Source organism: Ambystoma mexicanum, chromosome 1p (assembly GCF_040938575.1).
Source record: "Ambystoma mexicanum isolate Mex_15411 chromosome 1p, UKY_AmexF1_1, whole genome shotgun sequence".
Lineage (NCBI taxonomy): Eukaryota > Metazoa > Chordata > Amphibia > Caudata > Ambystomatidae > Ambystoma > Ambystoma mexicanum.
Window position 1 is genome coordinate 426,209,798 of NC_090921.1, and position 19,405 is coordinate 426,229,202.

A 19,405-nucleotide genomic window follows, 5' to 3' on the forward strand; every position below is an offset into this window, starting at 1 on the left:
CTGGCTTGGGGGAAGTGGATAAACCAGTTATTCCACCATGTGATGTGGGAAGCCACACCCCTTTTTGACCAGGGCATAATTTTCAAAAGATGGATAATTCATAGTACGAACTTGTCAGAATTATATAAGTAATATCATTATTCTTGTGATTTTTCTGTGCACATTTTAAGAGGTGTTAGGACCCTGTGGTGTATTCTGGGGGGTTGCTAGCGGAAAATAGGGTCTCACTCCAAATGTATGCATGTTAAAAATCTGACACTTTATCATCTGTAACCCATATCCCTGGTGCACATTTGTGTAAAATCTGGAAAGGTTTAGAGGTCGTTATCTGGATGAAAAGGGGAGAATTCTGTCATCAGTGGACACAACATCGTACAAAGACAGGGATTGGATGGTTTGGTGCTACAGAAAATATGTTAACTGGACCTATAATATTAGAAAAATGGTACATAGATAAATATGTATTTGGGTCAGAAATAGATTTGTGTGCAAATGGACCAGGGGAGGATCCTCTGACCCATAAACAGACCTCATCATGATGACAATCCATTTCCTTCCCCCAATCATGGGAGAGGGGAGAATTGGGCCAATGACAAGTAGAGAGGGGCAGGCTTAGCTAGGCCCAGGCACACACCCATTTTCAAAACACATAAAAAGAGACTGCTGGGACAGGTAGAGACATACAATTCCATTTGCTGCGGAGCATGCTGACCAATGACTTCACATCCAGAGATCCAGACTTCAAATCCATCAATCTCCAGAACCTGTAGCAGAAAGTAACTCCAGAATTTGTAGCAGAGAGGCCTGAATCCACCAGCTGAATCCTCTTCAGCAGGCCTCAAAACCAACCAAACTATTCAACAGCCGGGCGAGCTGTTTGAATTTTTGCCAAGAATTTTTGCAAGAACCTGTAGCAGTATCCAGAAAGCAGTGCTGTATCCGGAACCTGAGAGAACCACAAACCAGACCGTTGTGAGCAGAACCGGTGCCTGATTGAACGAACCTAGAATCCTACTCCTTATACTTTTTCCGCAATCACGATTTACGCACTCGCAAAATTTACCGCGATTTGCGATTTTGGCTCAATTTCTCCACTTGTCAAAATAGCGGCTCCATTCTTTCTTTTGTTAAAATCCATTTGCAACTTGGTAATAACTCATAGAGCATTGCTAAAGTGAGCCTGAACTAATACCAACAAGCATCTCTCACTCACCCTGAACCTCTAGAGGGAATTAAAAGCAATTTTAGCACCTTTTCACTTCCTTGCAAACCACATTAAAGTAATTTGCCTGTGTTTAAAACTCATCCCTGTTTTCTCTAAGCTTTCTGGGGGAACTGGAACTGTGTATTGCATTATAAAGTGTGATTTGTCGGGTTCTTGAAGACTGTGTGCTCTCCTTCCATTTCTTGTATTGCATAGGGGGGAGTGAATTGGCAAAAGAAAAAGTGATCATATTACCTTTTGCTAAAATCATAACAAGTTATTTCTGTAATGCATTTTATTCCACCTTGCATTTCCTTGAAACCATCAAACATTTTCAGCTACCTCATCCTCTACACTACTCCTAAGTAACCAAATCAGTGTACCCCTGTAACATTATCCATTGTTGATCACGGTCGTATTCTGAAGTGTGATATCAGTTATCAATTTATTTATAAAGTGTGATAGATATATATTGTTGAATTGTCCAAATAAACCTTTTAAATTTGCAAAACAAACCTACTTCTTGGCTCAGTGGGGTCAGGGGGATTCTAAGAGGGGGGTGTTATACAAGGGCTGTCATCCAGAGTACTGAACTGGATATAAAAATACATCAATAAGGGTTTTCCTCAGCATCCCAGACTAGGCATTGACTTAGCTGTAGTGTTGATTGAATATCGCTTACAGGATGGAATGGAGGTCAGGGGCAGGGCGTGAGAAGCCTGCTGTTACTGCGGTAGACACGCTGTGTGCAGCGCTGGAGAACCACTATGAGGATTATGAGGATTATGGCCAGAGAGGAGGGGAACACAGGGTGACCAGATGTCCCGGTTTGGCAGGGACAGTCCCGGAAATGGACCTGCTGTCCCCATGTCTTGTCAGTTTTTTAAATAAAAAAATGCCATCCCGGTTTTGGGAAATAAAGGGTCTGCAACAATTATAAAGTACATACATATTATAATACACTCAAAATGTTGTCGCATTAGCCTGGGCTCGAACCCCTAACATTACATATCCTAGGCACATGCATTAAGTCATTACACCAAGATCACATGGTGTGCTGTCTTCTATACAAGACAAGAACACCAAGGAGCTGATTCATGGGGGATTATTTATACAACAATCAATGTTTTGCAAAGAAATATAACTCATATTCAAATCCAATCAATCCATTGTAGAGGTGAGTGATGGAGTTATGTCATGATTTCTTGTTTAAATAAAATGAATGACAACTTGAAAGAGTACATACTTTATGCATCTTATAATAAAGATAAGTACACAGGAAAACATAAACAATATATAATTAAAACACATAACAGAGCGCCACCAGCTGTTCAAGTAGAAAAAAAAACATTCCAGACGAAGAGAAAGACTAAAATAAAATCCCAGAAACAACATTATGGGCTTCATTACAAGTTTGTCGATGTGAGAACAGAGTGGTGGTAATCCGTTACTGCCACTTTTTTTGTTGGTAACAGAATTACTGCTGTTTTCCCCCCCAACGTCAAATTATAATTTTTGGTGTATTTACTGCAGGTAGAATTACTGCATGGTAAATCCACCAATTTTTGGAGGAAAAGTGGTGGCTTGACCTCAAGCTGGTGGTAAATTTCCCCAAAATCCCCTTAGATTCCAATGGACTCTGAAAACGGGGAGTTACCACCACTTGTATACCGTGTTAACCCCATGGAACCAAGTGGTGGTAACGGTAATTGAGTTGACGCAAATTACCACCAAACTCCTAATGTGGGCCTATGTAATTGGGGAAAATTCCAAAGACGAAGGAAGACAAGAGAGCTGTGCACTAATCATAACAATAGTCTGCATACATGTTTTGGCTGGGAGTGCATATACAAAGCCTTCTTCAGGGCCAGAAATTCCAGAATCCTATTAAGGAAGGCCGAAGAGTAGGCATATAGTAGACTCTGTAAATGATGGATCAGTACATGTGCACGCTGGATCTATAAATTACCCTACTACTATTGTGGCCGTGTGGTCGAATTTCAGCGCAACTCAATAATACAGTGCAGCACAAAGTAAACACTCTTAGTAAAGCACAATTTAAATTAGAGGAAGAGAAGCTTAATTCTTTGCCAGGGAAGAAAAAGAGAGAGAGGTAGAGGGAAAAAGAGAGAAAAAGAGAGGAAAAGGGGGTACGAAAGAGAGAGAAAGAGAGAGAGAGGGATAGAGGATTGCTTGTAGGTAAGACACTACTTGCTGAAAATGTACTGAATCCTGTCAGTACACACTGCATACTGGAATACTGATTCCTTGCTCCAAGAGATAAGGGAAGTAACATCTTGCTGTATACTTAGCGGCAAGGCCGAAGGTGGCAAAAACTTGCAAAGGCGTTTGCTCCAAATGCGCATGGACACACTCCGTAAAATTGAAAAAGGGTATGCTGGTGTGTGTGCATGTCACCCTGCAGCGAGACCAATGGATCTCGCTGCAGGGACAAACACGCCCCCTAGATTCAGTGGGCGTGATTATCTCAAGGGTGTCAGCTGAAGAAGGTGCAGGTGATTCCTCAGCAAGCAGAGAAGGCAGAGGAACTCCTAAGGAGCAACAAGTAAGAGGCACAGACTTCACATAAGGAAAAAAGAAAAGAGGGGTTTGGTGATTACAGATGCATTTCTACAAAGTCCAGGTGAACCGCCTGTTTTATGGGACTTGTTGGTGGATGCCATTAAGGTTTAGCTCGAGGAGTGGCCTACAGTGAAGAGCAAAGGGAGGCAGCCCTTTTGAAATGTTTAGGCGCAGAGGGACTCAGAGTTTTCAAGCACTTGTCTGGTGATGAGGTACGCGTGGCAGCCCTTGGTAGGGGTGATGAGAGACTGTAGTGAGCTTGTACGAAACTGATCTCAAGAAATTGAGGACATGATTTGGCAAGAGGCCTAATGTGGTGCTCGAACAATACTGTTTCTTTTCTAGGTCACAGGGAACGGGAGAGTCTATTGATGCATACGTCATGGTTTTGAGGACTCTCATAGGAACATGTACATTTACAGGTGTACAGGAAGAGTACATTAGTGGCCAAATAATGGTGAAAACAAGCAATGCCCAGGTCAGAGAGTGAGTTACTGGATCCTCCTTTGGACCAAGTTATAGAGATCTCTAGGGTTATTGAGGAGTCCTGTGCAAGTGTACAGGTTGTCACTGAGAAAAAATCAACAAACTTTCTTAGGGCGAGACCGTACAGGCGGTATTGACCACCAAGAAGAGCAGCAATGAAACTAAAGCAAGGGCAGAGGTGTCTGCTCCAAGAGTGGAGGGACAGGCGAGCAAATTCAATAAAGGCTGAGCCAGTGGGGGAAGACAAACATGCAAAACGTGCTGGCTGGGAGAGTCACCCCACTGGTGCCGAAAAATGTCCAGTATGGGCATCAGACTGCAGGCGTTGCAATGGCAGGGGGTATTTTGCAAGAATGGGCAGGCTGAATGGTGGTGATGGGGGCAGCTACCAGTTTAGGCAAGGTGTCAGGATGGTTGAAGCGGAGGAGTGTGCAAGCAATGTCATGTGGCAGGAGCCCCTTCTGCAAATTCAGGGGGGAGAAAGGAAGGGACCATGAAACATGCTGACTGTCAATGGTGTGCTTATTGGTGTGCTTATTGAAATGTTTGCGGACTCAGGTTTGCCCTCTACCATGATTTTGCCAGAAGTGTATAAGTAGAGTTATGGGAAGGATTTGTCTACACTCAGGACAGCAAACATCAACCCCAGTGAAGGAAATCTGTACGTGGCACATAAAGGTGCGAGCATGCTTGGATGGAATGAGCAGGCAGAATTGGATATACAAAGCCCCCCAAGGAGAAGGGTGCCTGTTTTGTGTGTTGAGGAAGGGGAGCAGGATCAGCCAGCATCCAGTGTGTCAGCAGAATACTTAAAGGGAAGACACCCAGTGATCTTTGCTGAAATGGTAGGAATGCTGTGTGGTTTTTCACACACGATGTGGGTTTAGGTGCGGCTTTGGCGCAATGGTAAGGGCAGCAATATAGGCCAATCACTTTCATATCTAGGGTGCTCAGGGAGGACGTAAAACGTTACGCACTGATTGAAAAGGAGGCACTAGCAGCATCTTGGGCATCAAGACACTTTAGGACTTTTCTGTGGGACGTTCTGTATGTCATTAGAATGGATCACAAACCCCTCATGTATGTTTTGACCACCAAGGGGTTAGGCTCAGTTTCCCCAGCAATAGCAAGGTGGATGGTGGACCTTGAAGAGCTCAATTTTGTGGTGAAGTGTTCCGGGTTCAAAGAATATTGTAGCAGATTGCTTGTCCCGATTACCTGCTCCAGTTCCGGGTGGGGTGGAGGTGATGGATGCTGGTACAACGGTTGAAAGTGTGCTTCCGGCATGGAAAAAGGGGAACGGGAGAAACAGTGTGCCAAGTATTCAGTACTGACTGATTAGGGCAGGGCTGCGGGGTTACTGGGAGGGCTGGAGTTTTGAAGAGGAAGGTGAGGCTTACATGTATGTTTTAAATGAGTTGGCAGAATGCCTATGGGGCTTTGCCAGGAGTGATAGGTTGGTTCCACCAGTTAGTCTGAGAGCGATGCTGGTAGAACTGGTGCATGGAGGTCATCTGGGAAGGTCATTGATAAAGAGGAGACTGTGAGAGTCGTACTGGTGGCCGGGGAGGGATGAGGAGGTGAAGGTTAAAGTAAACGGCTGTGTAACATGTGCCATCAGTGACAAAAGCAAGGTTTTGCGATCACAACTGGTATACCCAGTGGGAATTGTGGGGGTGGTATGGTCTAAACTGGTTTGGATGTTATGAGTCCCATGGATGTGCTACGCGGGAAATGAGGTTCGTGGTAGTTGTGGATTGCACGTCGCCGTGGGTGGAGGCTGTTGCCCCGGAATCGGTGACAACAGAAAAGATCATTGAATTTTTACATCGCTCTTGACAGGGAGGGTTACCTGTAAACATTGTTACTGATAATGGTGTTAAGTTTGTGTCTCATCGCATGCAGGAGTTTTTCTTGGAATTTGGCTGCAGGCATGATAGGACTGCATTATTTAAATCTCCGCTAATAGTCTGGTGGACAGGATGAATAGGTTTGTGAAGGAGGACATCCAATTGGCTGCAGCCAATGGGTTGTGTCGGCGAAGTGTGGTATCAGAGGCATTGACTGCACAGAGGCAGAGACCATTTGTCCTGACAGGGCACTCTCTGTTCGAGCTCATGTGAGGGAGGAAAGCAAGTTCTAAACTTAGAACGGCTGCCCGTGGTGGAGGGGTGCTTATGGAAGTCAAAATGGCTGAGGTTTTGGAAAGAGTTCATATACATCAAGAATGGGTGCGGTTGCGGCAGGGGAATAGGTTACCGACCAAAGTGAAGGTTGGTGATTGTGCGAGGGTGAAGAATCTGAGATTTGTGCCAAAGGGCAGAAGTGGGAGTACGGGGAGGGGAATGCAAAGCGTTTCCCCTCAGGTTTGTTTTGGGTGCTGCACAGGCTAGGGAGCTGGCCTGCGCATAGTGTGCCGCAGGGGGCATTTAAAGGTGCAGGGAAGGTTCAGGAGCAGGCGATAGATGAGGACGAGTGTTTGTCCTGGTCACCTACTCTCGAGCCTTCCCTGCGTGGGCCTAATAGCTGGGTGTTGATGGAGGTGAGGTCGGGCTAGTCGTCGGAATTTAGGTATCTGAGGGCAGGTAGGTATATAGTTCAGGTGCTTATATTGGGCACTTGTGAAAAAAATGAAATAAATAAAAAACATAGTCGGGTGTACTGTAGATAAGGTACACCCAAACTCACCTTGTGGGGGCGGCTCCCCTGTTGTCGAGTGGGGCCCCGAGGGTGGGTTTTAGCAGGTGGGCAGCGGGGGTCTTGGGAGCGCCACCCAGGTCCCTGTGGACATCGTAGGTGCGTGTGGTTCTTGGCCAGCTGCCGGACCCCGTCCTCTCATGTGCAGGGCTGATTTCAGCACTGGTAGGGGTGGCATTGGGCACATTGCGCCGCATCTGCGGGACGCATCGGGTGCCGGTATCCTTGGCGGGAGTGAGAGCGTTGCGGTGCAGTGCTGTAGTGCAGCCACCAGGAGCAGTGCAGACCCTTAAAGGGGCTGCACAGAATTAACGGTCTCCCTCTGTAGGGCTTCTTAGGGGCTGCGTTTAAGTGGCATAGCAGTGCTGTGAGCGGTAGTGATTGGCGGATTTAGCGGTGCCTGGGCAGCTTGGCAGTAAGTGGAGGGGGAGCAGGGGGTAATAAATATACATATATTTTTTTAAAACTTTTAGTAAAATATATTGACAGGAAGAAAAGATAAGAGGAGGATAGTGGTTAGTAGTAGGTGTTTTCCCATTAGCCTCTGGAGGTTGGTCTCTAGGGGTTGGTGCAGAAGCCTGTTTTCTGGTTCCAGTGTGTCAGGGGCGGTTCGGGAAGACTGTAGGATATGGCTGCGTTTTCTGGAGGGTTTTAACGGAGTGTCCATGTGGCTCCATGGGGATCCTGTGTCATCAGAAGTGCAGATGTTTTAAGATGCGGCCGTGCAGGGGGGTTTGGAGTTTTTTCGGGGGCAGATGGTGCGCGGAAAAGTGGCCATCGCGATGGCTGAAAGAAGGGAGAAGCATAGCATTTCTGGAATTCTTCCTTTGGTGGTTGCAATGGAATTGTGGGGAAAGGAATTGAAGAACAGGAAAGTGAATTTCAATATTGACAATGAATGCGTGGTTCATGTAGTGAACAGGCAGTCGGCAAGGGACCAGAGGGTGGCGAGGTTAATGAGGGAGTTTGTGTTGCGATGTATGTATGGAATTGAATGTGGTGTTTAAGGCAACACACGTGCTGGGGAAGGATAATGGCATCGCTGATGCATTTTCTCGTTTTCAATGGCAGAGATTCCATGGACTGGCACTAGGAGCAGAGCAGAGGGGGCAGCGGATCCCAGAAGAGCTGTGGAAGATAGGAAGTTGAGAGTGCTGAAGGTACGCATACATATGTAATGTTGTGCTCACACTTGGAGTTTGTACTAGTCACCATATGTGTTAAAAGAATGTACCCTTTGTTAAAAGAAGAGGCCTTCTCTTTATACAGCGACATTTAAGACCTGCTGACCTGGCAAGAACTTGTTTTAACAGAAGAATTGTGTTTGGTCACTGTATGTCGAAGCATGTTGAGCCTGCTAAAACTATCTGCAGATTACGGGTGGGGAAGGAATGAGTAAGCACAGCCTCGTGCACAGAGATAAGGACACAGAAGGGCACGAGAGAGAGCGAATAACAGATAACAGGAAACCACAATAGCAGATGTTGAACTGTTGACCGTTGATGCAAAGTCATGACTGGGAGGAACCGCCTTGTGGTGGACATAATCTATGTGCAGCAATGTATGACAATGTAAAACAGATGGGTATAAAAGGACCACGATGTGCAGGGCAAAGGGCGGCACTTTGACGACTTGCTTTGCGAGACGGTTGAACTTGTGGCCCATTCGCGAATGCTTGTGTGTTAATAAAGCAATGTTTACTCAACTCTTTTCTGTTTGAGTTTTTATAGGGTCCCTTTTGTACTGGTTTTGGCGACGGCGAGAAATCGCACCCACAGTGCTTTCTTTAGTGGAGGGTTCTTTGGCCGAGGCGACTAGGGCGGCATACAGGAGGTTATGGGCAGAATTCATAAAAGGGGGAGCGTGTAGCTGGAAGGGTAGGGAGGATGCCGAAGAGCGAAGAAGGGATGATGTGGTCAATTTACTATTAAGGTGTATGGACAAAGGATGGTCAAAGCAACAATAGCCTGTAAACTGGCAGGCATCGCTTTCTATGGGAAGTGGTTTTGGGGCTTTCAACCCAGCAGCGGGGAAATGGTGAGCAGGATGTTAGAGGTCTGGGCGAGGGAGAATAGGAGGGAGAAGGACAGCAGGGGGCCAATCTCGGCGGCTTTGTTGGCCAGATTATGCCGGGCTATGGACAGGGTTTGCTGGTCATGTTTTTAGCATGTTTTACTTGGTTGTTTTTTGGGGCATTCAGGGTGTCTGAACTGGTGGGGAGGAAGGAGGGGAAGGGGGTCTGCAGTGGGAGGATATTCATTTCTCGGAGGTGGGGTTGGATATTAAGATTAGGAGGTCAAAGATGGATCAAAAAGGGAGGGGTTGTTGGGTGTTGCTGGGGTGGGTTAGTAAGGAGCTGTGCCCGGCTAGCACAGGTTTGATTTGGAAGGAGTTCTGTGGAGGGAGATAGGGATTGGGTTTCCAGCATGAGATGGGGCGGTAGTGTCGGTGGCTCAAGTGTTGGGAGTGTTGAGGAAGGCTTTGGGGGTTGTGGGGGAAATCGCAGAGGGGTTTGGAACTCATTCATTCAGGATGGGTGCGGCATCTGAAGGTAGCCGATTGGGGTTATCGGAACATAAGGTTAACATCTTGGGTCGGTGGAGGTCAGGGAAATACAAAGGGTACATTAGGGACCTGAGAAAAGGGGCTGTCTGAGAGAGGAATAATTGGGGAAAAGGGGAGGGCTGGGGGTTCCGGGAGGTTGGAGAATGGAAAGTGACAATGTAATTTCTTTTGCAGATGCGGCTCGGAGGACGGGGAAGATGCTGCAGATTTGTAATTGTTGGTCATTCAATTGTGAAATGGTCAGGGAAGGAGACAGGGAAAAGGAATTGTGGTACTCAATTGGGGTGCAGTTACAAAGTGGCACTTGTGAGATGGTCGGGTTGAGGGGGGTTTCAATGGGATCAGCTGCTGCCCATGCTGGCGCAGCTGAGGGAGTGTTACGGGGTCCCAGAAGGGGTGATAATACATGTGGGGGAGAACGATCTGGCACAAGACAAAGGTGTGGGTTCGTCGAGGAAGATGAAGAGGGATTTGGCATGGATTAGGAAGATATGGCAAAAGCCAAGTTTGGTATGGTCTAAGCTGCTGCTGAGGAGAGTATGGAGGGGAGCGGTAAGTGAGCGGGCAGTAGAGCGGACTAGGAAGAAAATTAATAGGGAGATGTGAATATTTTGTCGTTTGGCGGCGGTGCAGGTTCTGGAGCACAGAGAGATAGTGCATGAGGATTTTTTGGTCTTCCAGGAGGATGGCGTTCATCTGTCGGTTTATGGGAACAGTTCCTACCTTTTGGATATGCAGGTTCAAGTGTAGGAAATGATAAATAGTTGGGGATTGAAGGTAGAATAGTAGGGGTGGGGCATAAAGAACACCTCAGGGGAGGGTTTTTCTGATGCCGGGGCATAGTCCGTTTGGATGAGGGGGAGGGAAGCACAATGTTGGAATAGCACGGGAAAGGATGGGGGTGGTGCTGTTTGCATGAACGGGCTACCCCGGGGGTACAAAGAGGGGGAACAGGTATTGAAGATGGAGGGTCATGGCCCCGGGGAGAAGATGGGAGAAAGCGGGAAGGAAGGCTGGAGAAGATGGTAAGGAGACGGTCGGGAGCAAGGGATAGGTAGGGAGGAATTTCAACTGATTTATTTATTTAATTGTTGGGATAATTGAAAATGTTTAATTATTAAATTTGTTTGGCAAGTTGTTAAAAACAGATATGTAGTCTGTAAGGCCAGGGGCCAGGGTAATGTTTATTTGTGAGCTTTGGCCTGTCACATTAAAGTCGCTTTTCCACTACAAGCGAGTATGGATGTTTTGTGCACTGAGCCCAAAGTGTGTAAATGTCCCCATGGGTTGTAGTGAAGGTGGGTGTGGGTTATGTGGTTATGGATGATGGTTCGTGTTGGAGCAAAAAGAGGATTGTGTTACAAAACGGCGAGACATTTGTTGCACATGACACGTGTGTATCTGCCTATTGGCCTCATTCCAGTTCCTTAGAGGAGGGGAGTGAGCATGGTGGCGGGAGGAAATGAGGGTCCAGCTGTGTGGAGAGTACGAGTGAGTGGGTAGTGCATGGTGGGGGTGTGGTTTTTCCTGGAGTGTTGGGTGGCACAACTGTGGCACAGGGTCCCTGTGTTCAGGGTCGCACAGCCAGGCTCAGGACGCCACCAGTTAGGTTGAGAGATTATGTATGGGAAAAGGATGGAGACCTTTCACCTATAACGCATCGCTGAGAACTGAACGGAAAACTTTCACCTGTTAGAACGTCTCCTATTTGTTCATCATTCATTGTTTTGTCGTTATAATGTGGTTGTTGTTGTGTGGTGAGGGGAGGGAGAGGTGTTGTAGTGGATGCCTCAGTGTGTCCTGTTCTAAACAGGGATTCCAATTCTAAAATCTTACCTGCCGGTTGGAGGGGCTCCAGGGTGGCGGTGTGGCCACAGGGTCCATCGCAGAAAGAAATATTTTCCTAGCTTCACCTGTCTCCCCGTCCTTACTTCAGAAAGACTCAAATGTACAGAATGTTCACACAGAGCAGAATGTTTTACACTCCTTACCAGAGAACTAGGGTCTACACAGCACTCTGGATGGGACACTATGCCGCTCTTAGCCCCTTTTTGGAAGCTCAAAGAACTTGTCCATGTCCAGGCATTTAGGGCTGTAACTACGCTGGGACGAGACAAAGTTGCTCTGTGGGACATACATTGACTTCCCTCTTCAGAGAACGAAGTAAGTCTCACAAACCAAGGGCTAGGGCAAGAGCCTATAGGATTACTCATGTCCGGATCCCAGGACTCCACTGTAGACTTGCATGAGGTCCATCCATTGCCTCATCAGGACAGCAGGATCCAGTGTCATAGAATGGGACTAATCGTTCAAGGTCACAATGACACAGAAAGGGATGCAGCTCTTGGACAGGGGGTTCTAGTGCCTTCAGCAAGTACAATCATGTTCTTGCTCCTTGATGACAGTTGCTGCATCTTGGCACTGTCCCCGCCCGCAATGTGATTTTTGTTCTTTTTATAGTTCATGTGAAATTATCATTATTATCATTACTATTATTAAGTTATTTATTGAGGGCAGACCTAGATTTGGGAAGCAACAGAGCACTTTATAGCCATAGGGGAATTACGCAGTGAGGAAAGGAGAGAATCAATGGAGCAGGGAGCTGACAGGGTAAGGGGAGAAGGCAGATAATTTGGCAGCCAAGGAGCCATTCCTTAAAGAGAAGGGCCTTGAGCTTCTTCCTGAAATGTAGAAGCAAGTGAGTAAGCCTAATGTTCATAGGGAGGTGGTTCCAAAGTCTGGGGGACTAGACAGAGAATGCCTGTCTTCTGGCTCTTTCCTTCCTGCATACCAGTTCCAGTAGCAGCACCTCAGGAATTGTGGACAGCCATTCCATGTTTATCTTGGGCAGATCGGCTGTAGTTCTAGCAGAGGTCTAGGGGTTTGCAGCCTAAACCAAGAAAGCATCGCTCTGCAATTCGTTCAGACTGCCAATTGCCCAATCGTTCTGGCTAAGGGAGAAGGTGGGTGTGTGTTCCCTAATTACCTGAAACAGGTGTTTCTGTGTTAACCAGGACAGGAGGTGAGGTGTTCTGTTTTACATTTTGCTTCCCGTACCTGTGTGTGTATGCAATTAGTGTGAATCTGAATGTGGAATGTTATGATGCAAGGTCCCTGGAGATTCCACCTGGTGTGAATTGGGACCTGGAGCTTGAGAGAGTGGGGGGCCAGTGGATGTCTCTCTATGGATGAACTTAACTTAATATGTGAAGTACTTGTTCCTGATGTATTTACCTGCTGTCTGTAAACCCAGTAAAGTTGTGTCCTGTCGCATGAGTCTCTGAGTGATTTGTCACACAAAGACACAACTCATCATGAGGCAAAGATAAAGACCACAATGAGGAGAGTGTGACCTTGCACTGGGCAAGGAATCACCTGCATTGTCTTGCATTCAAACACAATCTTCTACTAACACATCTAGAGCAGAGATCTTTCGGACATGAGGAGCTACTCACGAATTGCTCTGCTGCCCCACTGGGGCACCAGAGGCCGGCCTAATTGATCTCGACAGCAGGTGAAAGGAGCAGAAAGTGTCCGCAAAAGGAATTACAGGAAACCTTAATTATATCTCACCACAATGTTAAGGCCTACGGTGGACGGGCGGGACAAAACGCTTTGGGAAACTTGCGCCCAAAAGGAAACACACCAACACAGGTTACAAAGAACATACAAGTGCTTTATTTAAAAGCTACAACAGTTACCAAGTCAATTGACAAACGGATAGCTATTCGGCTCTCAGAGTAACATAACGAACTTCAACGAAGGTTCGATGCGTTAGTGAGAGAGAGAGCACATTGAAATACCTGGGTCTTTTATACAATTTGTCCAGCCCTTGGCCAACCCTCTCGCGGGTTAACCATTCTATGAGCCGGGCCTATGGGTTCCTTGCCAGGCCAATCCTATAATATATGCATTTTGATTAGTTTCGCTGATATAGTTGTACATTTACACATAGGTCAACGGTAGGACAAGGTCTCAGTTCGCGACCCCGACAAGTGGCCTGCAGGCATATTAATTACTCATGTGTACGGAGGTCACAACGGCCAGAATCTTACTCAGAATGTCATTTGGCCTCCATTTTGATGTTCAGGGTGACTTCCATATAACAAGAGAACCTAAAATGGTGGCTTAATCCAAGATGGCGACTTACATTACTTTCTCTAAGGTCAAGACCTTGCTGTGGAGTTTGTTCGCATATGATGTTTAGACAACTTGGCGTAGGCCAATACACATACAATTGTTACGATAGGAGGCATACTATTGTTTCAATTCCGACAAACCCTCCTTTTGGCCTATGCCAAGTGCTAATATCATTTCTAATACCTCTGTAAATAGCTCCATGCATTGTCGTCCATACATCCCGATTCATTGTCTGTAATGTCTATAGCCATTAGGTCGTTCATCAGAACCTCTTGTAACACAAACTCTTTAGATGCTGTATCTGGGGCATACATTTTGTGCCCTATTGCGCTCACTGCCTGAGCACAACATCCCCCTAGCATTGCACATATACTAGGTAGACATTGGAAACAGCAACAAAGGAATAGCAGGATTCCCAAAATAACCAGTATAACGGAAAGCACCTTCCTACCCCAGGATCGTAGAGAGTCCCAGAACCAAGCGCTAATATTCCAATCTCCCACAGGAACATGCACTTCAGAACTAAGGATGTGCAAGTTCTGTATTGCTTTGAAAATCGTCGGTGAGGAATCTGGTACGAAAACACAGCAAGCAGACCCCTCTAATTTGCATACTCCACCACGTTCTGCCAGGATGACATCTAATGCCATCCGATTTTGGAGTGCTACCAATCTTATTGCTTTCTGTTCTAGTGTCATATTGTAGAGTATATCCGTGGTCCGGTTGATGGTTCTCTCCAGTACTCTTGCTAGCCCCCTAATGTTTTCAGAATTTGCTATCTGTCCCCAAAATGGCACAACTGATTTGGCTATATCTCCCAATACTTGCCCAGGGGTATCTCCGTTCTCGTCCCGCCGTGGGCGAGCCTTGGAAACCTCCAATGTACTAGCTATGAATACCCCAGGTAACAGGATTCCTAAATAACAGGTTCCCTGCCAATCCTTGGGCAACCAAGGAAATGCTGAAATACCACAAACGAAATAGACAGGCCCCCTTACATACAGAGGCCTGTTCTCCCCGGTCAAATTTACAATGTTCACACAACCTTCAAAATCTCCCATTGACCGAGTGCCATTTCTTTGTACACAAAAGGGGACTGAATCGGGGCTATGATTAATAGAGTAGGAAGGAGGCATAGCGTCCTTATTGCCTATCGGAGCCATTTTAAAGGAAATTAGAGTTTGAAAAGGAAGAGATAGTTTATCAGATGGCCTAATAGAAGCAACATTAGGTTTACTTCTATTTGCAAAAAGCGAGCATCCCAGGGGAGTCAATTCACGTTTCTCAAAATCATTTAAATTAGTTCCATCAAAGTTCCCTGAGATGCTATCATTCCAACGGCCAAAGAATAGTGATCTAAGAGAGACATAGCAAGCAGTCGTTAAAGGTAAAGGGTGACTATACCATCCTAGCCCCTTGTTCCCATGTTGCGGTAAATAGGTGCAAATCCAGCAATTACTCTTATTAAAAATGGCATGCGTTGAATTCATTATTATCATTAAAGTGTTATTATGGTACTTTCGTCTATGCTGGGAGTCTCTAGGTGACAAAGTATGAAGTTGTACAGAGGGAGTCAAGGCAGTAGGTACAATTTCAATTGGCAGTAAAGGTTTTAGAGGGTAAATTTCTTCAAAGTACCAAAGTCCCACAGCGGTAATTATACAAATTCCTATTACTATTAACACAACACAGCAATACGTTTTCGGGGCCCAGGCACATTGTTCGTTGTCCGAGTTGGTCACCCCCTTATTTACAAGTCCAATGCGAGCAGCAGCAGTGGAGGTGGCAGGCATCGTAGTTTCTCAATCGACGACCCCAATGTTTGTTGCTGGCGACACTACGGTCGCGTGACTTCTTAGTCCTTCCCCAACCCTAGCCAGCAGAATCCCTTTTTTCCTTTTGTTCAAAAGGAACTTTCTTTTACAAGAGAAAACTTTCAATCACTTCTTCTTTCCAGATGCACAGGAAAAACCTGTGCCGTAGTTCTATTTTCTTCGTCGAAGGTCGTACCTGGTGGTACCCAGTACTGTTTGATCCGGAAATAAGGTAATGTCACTTCCTGAAGGAAGCAACGTATCGGAGGCGACGGAAGTCGCAGAACTTGAAACAGTGTTTTCCGGAAGTGACCTTTTCAAAGAGTGTGGAGACGAAATGGACTGTTCCCCAAGCTCCACGGGCTCAGAGAATTTCTCCGACACACTCACAGCGCTGTTTGCTACTCCAGGATCAGAGATTGTAGCATCAGGGAGGGGTTCTGCTTCTTCTGTAACGTGTGGCTTCGGGTGAGGAAGTTTCTTGACATGCGTCGCGTGGATCCAATGCTTCTTTCCAGCCACCCGCACTGCTGTTTGGGTGACCAACAGCACCTGGTAGGGTCCCCTCCAGCGAGACGCGAGACAGGAAGACCTTTTCGTAGGCCTTCCCTAGGACCCAACTTCCAGGCTGAATATCGTGTCCTGGGCCCGTAAACCGTACAGGTAAAGCTGATTGGACCTGATGATAAATGAGATACAGATTTTTAGTCAATTGGCTACAGCAGTCTACAAGCAATACCTTTTCAACCTCCCTCAAGGTTTTGGGCTTCGGAAGGCCCCAAATGTTAGCAGGTCTCCCCATCACTACCTCAAATGGAGAGAGCCCATTCTTAGTTTGAGGTGTGGCACGCATGGCTAACAATACAATAGGTAAGGCATCTGGCCATTTCAGTTTGGTGCCGGCACATGTTTTGGCAAGCTTATTCTTTAGGATACCGTTATGTCTCTCTACCAACCCAGCACTTTGAGGATGCCTAGCTGAGTGAAATCGTTTTTCAATGTGTAACGCTGTGCATATCTGCAAAATTACTGCTGCAACAAAATGGGGACTGTTGTCCGACCAAATTACCCTTGGAAGCCCAAATCGTGGAAAGAATTATTTTACCATAGTATTTGCAGTGGTCATGGCAGTAGCATACTTAACGGGGAAAGCCTCGACCCATTTACTAAAAGCACAAATAATCACAAGAACATATTTTAGATTGTTACACGGTTCCATCTCAATAAAATCAAAGTGGATGACCTCGAAGGGGACAGAAGGGGGCCCAAAACTACCCCTTGGAGTTACTGTCCCCTTCCCCACATTGTGCTGTAAGCAAATCATACAATTCTGAACATGTCGCTGTGCAATCTTCAAAATGTTATCATTCACCCAGACTTGTTCTAACATTTTCGTGATCTGCTGAGCACACACATGCGTAGGACCGTGTGACATTGTAACCATTGCCAGCACATATGAATCAGGGAGCAACCATTTCCCTTCAGATGTATCCACCCAACACCCATCGTCATCTAGTTTCCCCATTCCTTCGGCCCACTTTTTAGACTTCTATTGTGGCGTCAGTTTGGATATCTCGCACAGACCCGATACCCTCATCCATTACATAGGCATCTTTTGTTTCCCTTAGAGCATATATGTCTGCGCTAAGGTCTGTGGCCGTTTGCCTGGCTATCTGGTCAGCAAAAGCGTTCCCTTTTCCCACATCATCTATGACCTTACGATGTGCTGCACATTTCATGATCGCTAACTGACTAGGGAGTGAGAGTGCCGAGAGCAATTGCACTATCAGGGGACCATGCTGAATCTTGGTCCCATGTGAGGTTAGGAACCCTCTTTCCGACCAGAGCCTCCCGAAGTTGTGAGCCACCCCAAAGACGTACTGGCTATCAGTATATATGTTTACTATATGCCCTTCGGAGAGTTCACAAGCTCGGGTCAACGCTATAATCTCTGCGGCCTGCGCGGAGTTATGCGGAATTCTCTTAGTTTCAACAACCGTAACCCAACGTAGTAACTGCGTAAGCAGCTGTAGATGTACCATCGGGGAGTTTGAAGCAGGAGCCATCACAAAACAGCTCCCCTTCTGCATTGCCCAAAGGAGTATCTATAAGGTCTATCCTGCCCTTCGTTTCCCGTTCAGTGGTATACAGGCAGTCATGTAATTCTTCGTCACCGCAAACAGTATTTTGCGGGAAAGGTAGGAGTTCACCGGATTAAGAACACAACACCTCTTAATTTGAATGTGAGGGGCAAACAGAATTAATTCATACCTCGTCAGTCGTGCAGAGGTGAGGTGTTGCGTTTGGGTTTTATTCAATAGAACATCTACAGAGTGAGGTACCATCAAAATTAAATCATGGCCTAGGACCATTCCCTCACTCTGTTTTACAGACGCGGCAGCAGCAGCAACAGCTCGCAAACATCTTGGCAAAGCGCATGCGACAGGATCAAGGTCGGAAGAGTAGTAGCCGCACGGCCCATTCTTCCCTCTGTGTTCCTGTGTTAACACAGCCAAAGCACATCCATCACATTCATGCACAAACAACACAAAGGCCTTGTCATAATTTAGAGTACCCAGAACCGGTGCAGAGCATAACGCAGTTTTGAGAAGCTCAAATGATCGTTGATGTTCCGATTTCCATGGCAGCGGCCAAGAAATGCCCTTCTTTGTAAAAGCCAACATCGGTTTTGTCACTAGTGAAAAGTTTGGGATCCACAACCTACAGTAAGAAGCCATACCTATTAAGGCTCTGACTTCCTTCTGTGTATTTGGAACAGACATGCCAGAAATTTGTTTTATTCTTTCAGGTGTCAATCTTCTCCCCTCCTTTGACAGGAGGTAGCCTAAATAGGCTATGTTTGGAACCCGGGAATGATCAATGGAGCACTTCTGTGCTCCAGTGTCTATCAAAAACTGATGTTTCCTATTCCCCACTAACAATTCAACGTAGGGACCTTTCTGATTAACGGGAATAGGTGAAGGTTCCAATCCCTGCTTCAAGCAGTCCTAATGAAATAAGGGGTCATCGGAAGGAAGCTCTTCAGAAAGGTAGGCAGCAGAAGGGTGATCAAATATGTTTCTCGTGTCCACACTCGAAATCTGATTTTCCCGTGAAAAAGGTTGCTGAGGATCTTGTGAGAACTGACCTCTATCAGGGCCCCCCGCTCCAGGGCGACCTCTAGGTCATCTACCCATACTCCCAAATGCATTGTTTGACCTTTGGCGAAGGACGGGGCACTGTGCTCGCCAATGACCTTCCTGGCGGCAATAGGCACATTGATTAACATTCACAGGACCCAAAGGAGCATTTCCTTTCGGGACATACTGACCTCTGGTCTGTGAAGTACCTCCTCTGGGATTTCTAACAATTTGTTGTAACAATACTTTAGTCTTCAAATCTCTTTTCCTCTTCTCTATTTTCTCTTTTTCATTATTAACACGGTTCTCATAATACTGAGCCATGTGCAAAACTTCAGATTGGGATTTCGCCTGCCAAGCGCTCTCAGAGGACATAATCTGTGACTGGATGTCGGGCAACAATCCACGTACAAATTTGTCCACAAACAACCTTTTCCCAGACTCTGTGCCCAAGTCCTGTCCACTGAAGTCAGAGAATACCTGTTCGAATCTATTAAAGAACTCGGTGGCACCTTCAGTTTTTCCTTGAACACAGGCCATAAGCTTGTCCCAAATAATTCTTTTCTCAGGAATTATGGTTTTCAATTTTGCGACAATCCTATCAGGCAAAGTAAGTATTACCTGAGGTGGCTTCTCACCAGCTGGTCTTTCCCCATCAATCCTAGTCATGTTAGCCCACGTATCTCCCAACCCTGGTACGTCGTCTATTGTTCTTACCTGCTTCCATAAATCTACGGGCAGGAGTACAGGGAATAGCAAGTCAATATCACTTAAGG